Source organism: Portunus trituberculatus, chromosome 50 (assembly GCF_017591435.1).
Source record: "Portunus trituberculatus isolate SZX2019 chromosome 50, ASM1759143v1, whole genome shotgun sequence".
NCBI classification, from domain to species: domain Eukaryota; kingdom Metazoa; phylum Arthropoda; class Malacostraca; order Decapoda; family Portunidae; genus Portunus; species Portunus trituberculatus.
Window position 1 is genome coordinate 16,523,486 of NC_059304.1, and position 10,000 is coordinate 16,533,485.

The 10,000-nt window shown below is 44.3% G+C and overlaps 1 protein-coding gene across 4 annotated transcripts in view; it reads left to right on the forward strand.

The window, feature by feature from the left end:
- Positions 1–10,000, forward strand: part of LOC123499861 (dipeptidase 1-like) — a 92,443-nt gene that overhangs the window by 61,490 nt on the left and 20,953 nt on the right. The window lies entirely within an intron of this gene.

Here is a 10,000-nt window from a genome sequence, read left to right on the forward strand (position 1 = left end):
GCGTGCGCTTTGTATTTTAATCACTCCGACGTAATAAGGAGCGTCAGTAGCGCATGTGATGATGGGGCAAGAGGGAGCAGGTGGGAGGTCGGGGGACGGAACAACGCGCGATGGGTGACGCCAAAAAATAGTGCATCCATACACTCAGTGACTAACAACGTCCTGAGGTCACTTCAGTAAGCAATACGAATCATGTTAACCAAATTGTCCACATACAGTACAAACAACCCTATTACAGTCAAGATAAATGCTGAAGAATATATTTCCTTGGAGAGGTGAAAAACAGCAAACCTCGCGCATCAAACGTGTCACTGTCGTCTGAGGCTGGCGATCATTCAGAGTTTGGCGATAATTTCCCGACGTGACTCGCACTCCTTGACAAAATATTCTAAGGCACTCTATATTTGGAGGGAAATAATATAAAAGCAAATTGGTGTCAGAAATATGGCTGTGTTGAAAATAATAGAAATAAAAATATCAGCTGCACTTTTCTAACCGAGCCAGTGGTTCCTACTTCCTGTATCGCTAGCTTTGTCCATAGCGGCCACCTCAACCATCACCACCGCCACTACCACCCTCAGAGGTCCCACTCAGGCCGGTCAGCCAGTCAGTCAGTGAGTGAGTCAGTGAGCCACACGCCAGAGTTTAAGGGTTTGCAGTGAGTGTCTCCAGACGCTTGCCGCAGGGACTCCCTCGCCCTAACACACAAGGAAACAGTGAAATGCAGCCAAGCCACAATTTTTGATGAACTTTGATTGTTCCCTTTTTCTAAAACTTTCTTTTTCCTGCTTTTGTGTCTCCTTTGGAAATTCAAGACTTCCTATATTCTCTAATCCTCCTTCTTCTCCTCCTCCTCTTCCTCATCTTTTGTGAAAGTAATGAGTTTAAAATGCATATTCAAATGGCAATACGGACGGTAATTTTACGGTTCATTAACCAAATATAACATGGCATAATATGCAGAAGATAATTGGTAAAATAATTAAAATCGAAGTTAAACACTTTCCCGACAGAGCCCTTTTATTGTTTCGAGCTTTTTGCCATCTGGTGTGTTAATAACTGATAGAACACTTACATACTTTAACACACTGACTGCCTCCTGCTTGTGTCTCCCTTGTGACCAACAACAACTGAAACCATTATCCTGTCTTGTACAACCAGAGAGTGAACCGAGTGTCAGCGAAACACAAGCAACGTGCCCTTAGGTTATGTGCCCCGAGGTGCTTGTGATTACTGCCGCGGAAATACCGAGCGAGAAATTCCTACGAGAAATGGTGATGTTTTTGTAAGTGTGGCGGCGTGCTTGCCGCCCTGTGTCTGTGCGAGGCTTCGGGCTTATCTCAGTGCTCAGGGAAACACAGCACCAATGCATTTATATTGTGCACTCCAGACCCTCGAGGGCGGCGCCTCCTCTCAGCCTCTCCAGCACGGTCAAGGTTGTGGGTGTGTGGGAGATGTGTTTACTGTGTTGACTGGCACGCACACCTGCCACCTCACTGCGGCACTGGAAGCCATTTTAGAATTTTTATCTTAATGTATATTGTGTGTGTGCTTGTAAGGAAAGGTCTGTTGTTTTGTTCTCTCAACGTATTGCTTAAATACTTAAGACATTAGCGTAGCGCAGCAAAATTATGACATCCTCATTACTGTTGCACACCTGCCTATCTGGGCATTCCAGCCTGGGCACATATCAGCGGCCACCACAAACTCGCTGCACCATCGCCTGCAAGGGAGCAGTTTGTACACTCGGTTAGTAATTAAACTTGTACTGGCTTGTCTTACTTTCCTAAAGAGACCAAACATCTGTCCAGTCTGAGTATCACAGACAATGAAGTACTTAGTGTTGCTGCGAAGGTTTCAGGAACACTTTCCTACAAGCATACTGGAAAACTACAACAACACCTTGAGCCTCTACGGGTGATCCCGAGAGGCAAGGCGCTTCTCCTTACCAGCGGTAAGGAACCATTACACACTCATCTTATGTCTAAAGAAAAGCCCGCGCGTTAAGCTTCCCCGCACAACGCCGGGATCCGCCGTAATCACTGGGATTGAGGATGATTTGAAATACAGAGGAAGAGAGGAAAAAAAAAACATTAAAATCTCCTTTGGGTGAGAAGTGATGAACGCCAAGAGAGGAACAGTGAGGGCGGGAGAGGGCAAGGAGACCCGGGACAGAGACGCGTTTCACTAATATGCATCTTGCCGGTGTTTGCTTAACGCGGCGCTGGAAGAGATGAGGGATGAACGCCTCAAGTATGGTTGAAGCTGCCGGTAATCCTCTCCACCCTGGCGAGGCGCGTGGCCCGGAGGAAGGCTTTGTGTGCAGAGCCTCGGGGCCTGAGGGAGTGTTTAGCCACGATGAAGAAACACTGCTTTCCGTGGCGCGCACCCAAAGCATCGTCTTTACTAATAATGCTTTGCTCTGCATATGGACACAGGAGCCACGACCAACATTGAACAATTACATTTATACTGACCTTATACAGAAGAGGTTTTAGCATTCGTGAGCCTTCGCGCGGTGGTGGCAGCCGACAGGCAGGCAGGCAAGCAAGCAGGCAGGCGGGTGACGGGTGTTCCTCCTGCACGTTAATGTCTCCTTCCTCTTTTAAGAAAGTTACAATACCCTATTTTTTATTTTTTTTTATTTATTTATTTTTTTTTTTCTATGTGTGCCTCTAACTTGCCGAGCAGCTGGTGGGTACACAACCTTTAAAAAATCATTTCCCCTCCATTAGTGCAGAGCGCAGGCTGCCGAAGTTTTCTCAGCCGATGGTTAGATGGATCTTGGCAAGACAGTGTCATTCCAAAGTATTGAAATTTAGAATTATGGTGTTGAAAATTGTGATCGTTATTTAGCATCCGAAGTCTGCGAGGAGGTGACATTGTAGTACGGGGCTGCGGCAGAAGTCACACGGTTACGCCGCGCCGAGCCGCACGTGTTGCCAGGGACTGGACGAGTGAACGTGCCGCAGAGACAAAAGCGTCTACTGAATTTGAAATAAATGAATAAATAAACGAAATTAATGATAAGTAAATGCAATGAACTAGGAAGTGGTATGAAAGATATAAAAAGAAAGAAAAAGAAGGAAAATAGGATGGACATGCACAAGAACACATCCAGTGCGGCGTGGTGCAGCAATACTAGCAGTCTACCATGGGGAAACACTGATTCGGTTGCAACTGAACTGAACCACACCTGCTCGTCAGGCGGCAGGCAACAAGATTCGCCACCTGGTTCTCGCACTGCCTCCCCGCCCCACTCACTCACCTCAGGATCTGATGACACTTTCTAAGTGTCGTGCATATGAAAAATCATACCTTGCAGGAAATATAACCCTAATGTGTTAAAGCGCAGAGCGATTCTCATTACTTTTGCCGGGCAAGGCTGTCACCACTCACCCCTCACCAGCCACTCCTGCTGAGTTTTCCATCCCCACCATCAACAGAAACGAAATCCTCATCATTCCTCAACTCAGCTGTTAATTATTGGGTTTCCTGAGTTTCTTGTCTCGCAACAGCTATTAATTAGCTTTCTATTTTACTTCTGTTATATAAATTTGCATTGTGTGTGTGTGTGTGTGTGTTTTTTTTTTTCAGTCTTATGGTTGTTGCGAAATGATGGCCAGAAAATCCTTGCTGGTGGTGCCTGGCAAGAGCACTACCCCCTGTAGGATGACCAATGATAGAGCGGGCAGGACGTTGCAACTTTAATGCTGTGTTGTTTCAACCTGCAAGTGCCACTTATCATAATAACAAACCCCTAGATGATTACATGTATCTCCCAAGCAACTGCTAACTAAGCTAAACACAAGACACATAAACCACAGCAGATATCATGAATCACACACAATAAATATGTTCTGCACATAAGTCACATCATCAAAGGCGTACATAGTAATATACGTAGAAACTTACGCGGTACCTCCCGTCACTGGACACCCACAATGCATCCTAAAGCACACACAGATCGGCGGACCCTGCACAACCCTTGGCGATAACAACGTCGGTCACCGGCATTCCACCACCTACTCCCAGTATCGCAGCCGTCACCGTGTAAATCCTTACAAGGCCGACCCAGGAGCACGGGCACCTCACACAGCCGGCACCGCCTGCGTGTCGACAAACCCCTGGCCACGTCACGACTGGCCACCCAGAGTGAACCCATGAAAGACCTCACCTCCGTAACTAATGTAAATCCTCACTCAAGTAACATACAAAAAATACAATACATACATTTTTATTAATATAACAGAGAAATATACTTACAAAATACATGAAACAAGAAAACTTAATAATACACAGGACCGTCCCGAACCCGGGCGAAAACGAACGACCACAACTACCGCTAAGTATCCCAATTAATCGTGATTCATGATACACTCCCCGATTAAGTCATCTCTTCCACTGGGAGTACTACAACTAATTTGTGCACCGATCTGCTAACACAAACATCCTCTTGGCCCTTGTATGTACGTCCGGGTCTTCTGATTTTATACCGAACAATTACATCTCTTACTCTCTCATCTCTACTTGGCATTACTGATTTTACTTGAGCAAGTCTCCACTGCCCTCTAATTGCATCTTTGTCTTGAAGAAGGACTATGTCGCCTGGTTTTACATTTCTTTTGTCAACGTGCCACTTTTGTCTTACTATGAGAGTTGGGAAATAGTCTCTGTGCCACTTCCTCCAAAAACTATTCACGATCTCATCCATGAACATCAGTCTGCACTTACTACTTTGAGGTTCCTGCATCATTGTCCCTGCAGGCGCACTGTTATTAGTCCTGCCCAATAATAAATCATTAGGGCACAAATACAACCCCATCTCAACATCAATGCCAGGCTTCATACCAATGGGCCTATCATTCAGAAGATTTGCTGTTTCAAATAAGACAGTCTGCAGTTCCCCAAAAGTCAGTCTAGAATCACTAATAGCAATAGCTAAAGCCCGTTTCACTGATCTTATTAAGGCTTCACTGCAACCATTTTGCCAGGGGGCCTCAGCTGATTTATTGAATACCCATGTGGTGCCCTTGTTGACACTGGAATTCATGATCTCTGGTACATTCCAATTTTGCCTAATCAGTTTCAGTTCCTTACTTGCTGCAACTAATTGAGTACCTGAATCTGAATGTATAGTATGAGGATATCCTCTTATGGCTACAAATCGTCTGAATACAGTCAGAAAACTTTCAGTGTTATAACTGTCTGCCAAATCCAAGTACACTGCACGGGTCACAAGACAACTGAAAATGATACCATATGCTTTACCTACAGTACGCCTTTTAACTGTGTCCTTGATAGCAAATGGCCCAAATAAGTCTAACGAAGTGTAATAGAATGGAGGGGCAGGTTTTAGTCTCTCAGAGCATAATTCACCCATTCTCTGTTCAACAGTCACTGTTTCTAACTTTCTACAGATAATACATTGCCTCTTAATATTCTTTATTAGGCGTCGTGCACCTGGGGTCCAAAACTTGTGTTGCAATTTGGCTAACGTTTTCTCTATTCCTCCATGATCGATCTCATGTAGATGTTTGATATACAGTTTAACAACCTTACTGTTTGAGGGCATGAGGATAAAGAGATCCATGTTCCAATTTTCTTTAAGCCAACGAGACATTCTTTCACCTACCAGTATAATACCTTCACTGTTCATGTTAACTCCTAGTCTCTGATAGTCATGCTTCCAGTTGGGTTGCAAAGCCTTCTGCTCTACTCGGACGAGATATTTTCGGCATCTCTAAGTCCGTCCGTAGTGGGTTGACACAAAGCAGCCTTAAAGGACCTCGTCTTTGCTGCTGCGATTACCCGTGCCGTCACTCGTAGCAGTTTGTTGTAGCTACTATACCTTTCTATCTTTATGAGGGTAGAATCTGACTCCTGTACCGTGGCAGCTTCACACATCAAAGTGACACCTACTCTGTCAGGTAGATCTTCATTACACAACTTACTGATTGGCCATTCAGAGATCCTGTCTGAAAGGAAATCCGGTCCTTTCTGCCACAAGGAATTGCTGCGTAGGTAGTTAGGATGACAAGGCCTAGTTGTTAGGTCAGCTGGATTTTCACTAGTTTTTACCCACCACCAGTCATTAGGATCTGTCTTCATCTGAATTTCAGCAACTCTGTTAGCCACAAAAGTACCGAAACCATAAGATTCCTTTTGAATTTGAGCTCTTACGATGGATGAGTCAACTATGTGCAAGACAGACTGAAATTTCCAATCAGATTCCTTTTCAATAGTGAGACGTAAACGGCATGACAACACTGCACCACACAACTCTAAACGAGGTATCGTTATCTGCTTGACAGGAGCTATACGATTTTTTGCCATAATTAGGCGTGACTCAAAGCGCCCGTCATCCAACTCCCACCTGATGTATGCACATGCACCATAAGCGAGTGAGCTACCATCCGAGAAAATTACAAGGACCGGGTCTCCTACTGCATTGTTAGGCTTGACACACCTAGCAAAAGTTACAGACTCTAATTCATACATTTCGTGGAAGAGCTTGACCCATTTTTCCTTCAATCTGTCTGGTAGCACATCATCCCATCCGTATGCAGCACCTGCATTTTTTTCACTGGTAACAATTTCCCTCATCAACAATTTTGGGATCAATGTAAAGGGACAATTAAACCCAACGGGTCATACACAGTTGAAACTTGGCTTAGTACTACTCTCTTAGTTAAAGTCTTAGGTATTTGACTCTCCAAATTTGATTTAGTTAAGCAGGGACCTTCTCGTACATTCCTGAACTTCTTTGAAAAATTCAACGTGACCCTGTATCCAAATGTATCTTCCCTAGGGTCCCACTTTAGACCAAAAATCCGTTGCTCATGACTATCTAGGAGACCCAAATCTGTGTCACTCAGTTCGTCACCAGCCATAATCCACTGCTTGATTTTAAAACCTCCTTGGCTCAAAACTAGATCAATATCACTGACTAATTGTCGAGCTTCATGCATATCATCACAACTGTGCACAATGTCATCTACATATGAGTTTTTGGTTACAACATCTTTAACTTTAGGAAACTTTGTTTCATACATCTCCACGGTCTTCTTTAGGGCTGTCATAGCAATGACACCACTGGGTTTATCACCGAAAGTTACTGCAGTCATGATGTAATGGTCAGGTGGTCTTTCGTTGTCCATATTCCGCCAAAGAAACCTATGGGTATGTTGATCCAAAGTTCCCATTTTCACAGAGTTATACATCTTAGAAATGTCACCTGTAACAGCAAACTTTCCCTGACGAAACCTTATGAGGATGCCTAATAAACTGTTCAGGACATCTGGACCTTTGGCCCAATAATCGTTCAATATATGGCCCATGTAGGAGGCTGAGGAGTTGAACACAATGCGAAGGGGAGTTGAACTGGAGCTAGGTTTGAGGACTTCATGATGATGAATATAATGTACTGGTCCTTCATAGTTGTTCAACTCCTTGATGGATAACCTTCTGGCAACCCCTCTGTTCACCATATCCTGGATTTGGTCATTATATAATCCACAATAGTGCGTCCCCAATTTACTGAGTCTTTTTTCAGTTGACTTCAAACGAGCAACAGCAACAGATACATTATTAGGTAAATCTTCAGGCTCTCTAATCCAAGGATATTTGACAGTCCAACATTTTTCATCAGGATCATGGTTCAGACCTGCGCTAATCAATGCCAACTCTCTCTCTTCCTTAAGGTTGTAATTTTTGTCTCCTGGGGTACATGAACCACATTTACAACCTCCACATTTGGGGACACAATAAGTACCTAAACCTTCAATTTCAAAAAACTTCTCTAAATTCATCTTCAACTTAAAGTTATCTTCCTCTCTTAACTCACTAAGGTTCCTGGAACAAGCAATATGACTAATCCTGACTCCAAAAACATTGCTCCCTGGTTTATGGAACTTGATCAAAGGGTGTGACCCACGAATGCAGTACCCGAACATACTCCGCATAAGCTGTAAGGTACCCACAGACGATATAACCTCAGGCATTAGGTTACACCAGTCCGTACCTATTAATAAATCAATGTCGCCCTCTGGCATGTCAAGATCAGTAACAGAAACGCCTTCAAATAATTTCGTCACTTCAGTTCTCTACTCCTTGGACGGCATCGAGTGCTGCACCACTCAGACATGACATTAGAGCATAAGGGTCTTTACGAAAACTACTTTCCATCAATCTCTTATAGTCTTCCTTGAAGGTGGGGTAGGTCCTAATCTCCCCATTAAACACTGGAGGCTGAATACTTTTCACCTTAAGCAATCCATCTTTGTCTGGATCCTTCCCTGAACACAATTTACGTTCAGTGGCCACCAAATCAAGCTTTGTAGGATGACCAATGATAGAGCGGGCAGGACGTTGCAACTTTAATGCTGTGTTGTTTCAACCTGCAAGTGCCACTTATCATAATAACAAACCCTAGATGATTACATGTATCTCCCAAGCAACTGCTAACTAAGCTAAACACAAGACACATAAACCACAGCAGATATCATGAATCACACACAATAAATATGTTCTGCACATAAGTCACATCATCAAAGGCGTACATAGTAATATACGTAGAAACTTACGCGGTACCTCCCGTCACTGGACACCCACAATGCATCCTAAAGCACACACAGATCGGCGGACCCTGCACAACCCTTGGCGATAACAACGTCGGTCACCGGCATTCCACCACCTACTCCCAGTATCGCAGCCGTCACCGTGTAAATCCTTACAAGGCCGACCCAGGAGCACGGGCACCTCACACAGCCGGCACCGCCTGCGTGTCGACAAACCCTGGCCACGTCACGACTGGCCACCCAGAGTGAACCCATGAAAGACCTCACCTCCGTAACTAATGTAAATCCTCACTCAAGTAACATAGCTACAAAAAATACAATACATACATTTTTATTAATATAACAGAGAAATATACTTACAAAATACATGAAACAAGAAAACTTAATAATACACAGGACCGTCCCGAACCCGGGCGAAAACGAACGACCACAACTACCGCTAAGTATCCCAATTAATCGTGATTCATGATACACCCCCCACCTCATTATCATGATTGGCTATACTTAAGTTGCCATTGTGTTTTAAGAACATCCCAATCTTATTACTTGGGAACAGCGTTTTGCAGCTCTTCCTTACTGATGTTCACAGCCAACTTTGACATGGTGAAGGGAATAATATACAGTAGGTGTTGCTTCATATTGATGAGGCTGCAGTGAAACTGGAGGTTGAAGGTCTACATTTGAAAAAGTCCCCATGATTGCCATCAGATGGACTTGCATGGTATTTCTGCTAAACGTAGTACATGTCATCATATCATATAATGCTTATATAGATATGAACCGTACAATTTGTCCCATCATTTCAATACATGTAAAATGAAGGGACAATCCAGTTTTCAAAGTTTGTGTGATATGCATGAGCACCAACACAATAAATTCTGCGATATAATAATACCTTGACGAAAAGCGTCTTCTCTAGAAGATTCATCGAGGTTAAGAGAAGAGCTAGACTGATTATCAGACCGTCAGCCTCAGCCTCCTCGCCCCACTCCATCGCTTCAACCTCGGCGCCCCACTTTTGCCTCGGTATCCCCAACCCCTCCCGCCACCGCTCACTCCTCCGTGGGAAATGTTTATTTCTGGCTTCACGTCGCTGTAGTGTAGAGGAGTCCCCACACATGTCACTGGTGAGCTTTTTAATTAGTGAGGGACGCGCCACTTATCAACGTCATCAGACCTCTGCGGGAATCGAACGTGACGTGAGTGGTTCCGCCAAAGAGGGTGTGTGTGTGTGTGTGTGTGTGTGTGTGTGTGTGTGTAAACAGGAGGATCTCTCTCTCTCTCTCTCTCTCTCTCTCTCTCTCTCTCTCTCTCTCTCTCTCTCTCTCTCTCTCTCTCTCTCTCTCTCTCTCTCTCTCTCTCTCTCTCTCTCTCTCTCTCTCTCCATGCCTGCATCCCTCCTCTCCTCCATGCCTCCCACT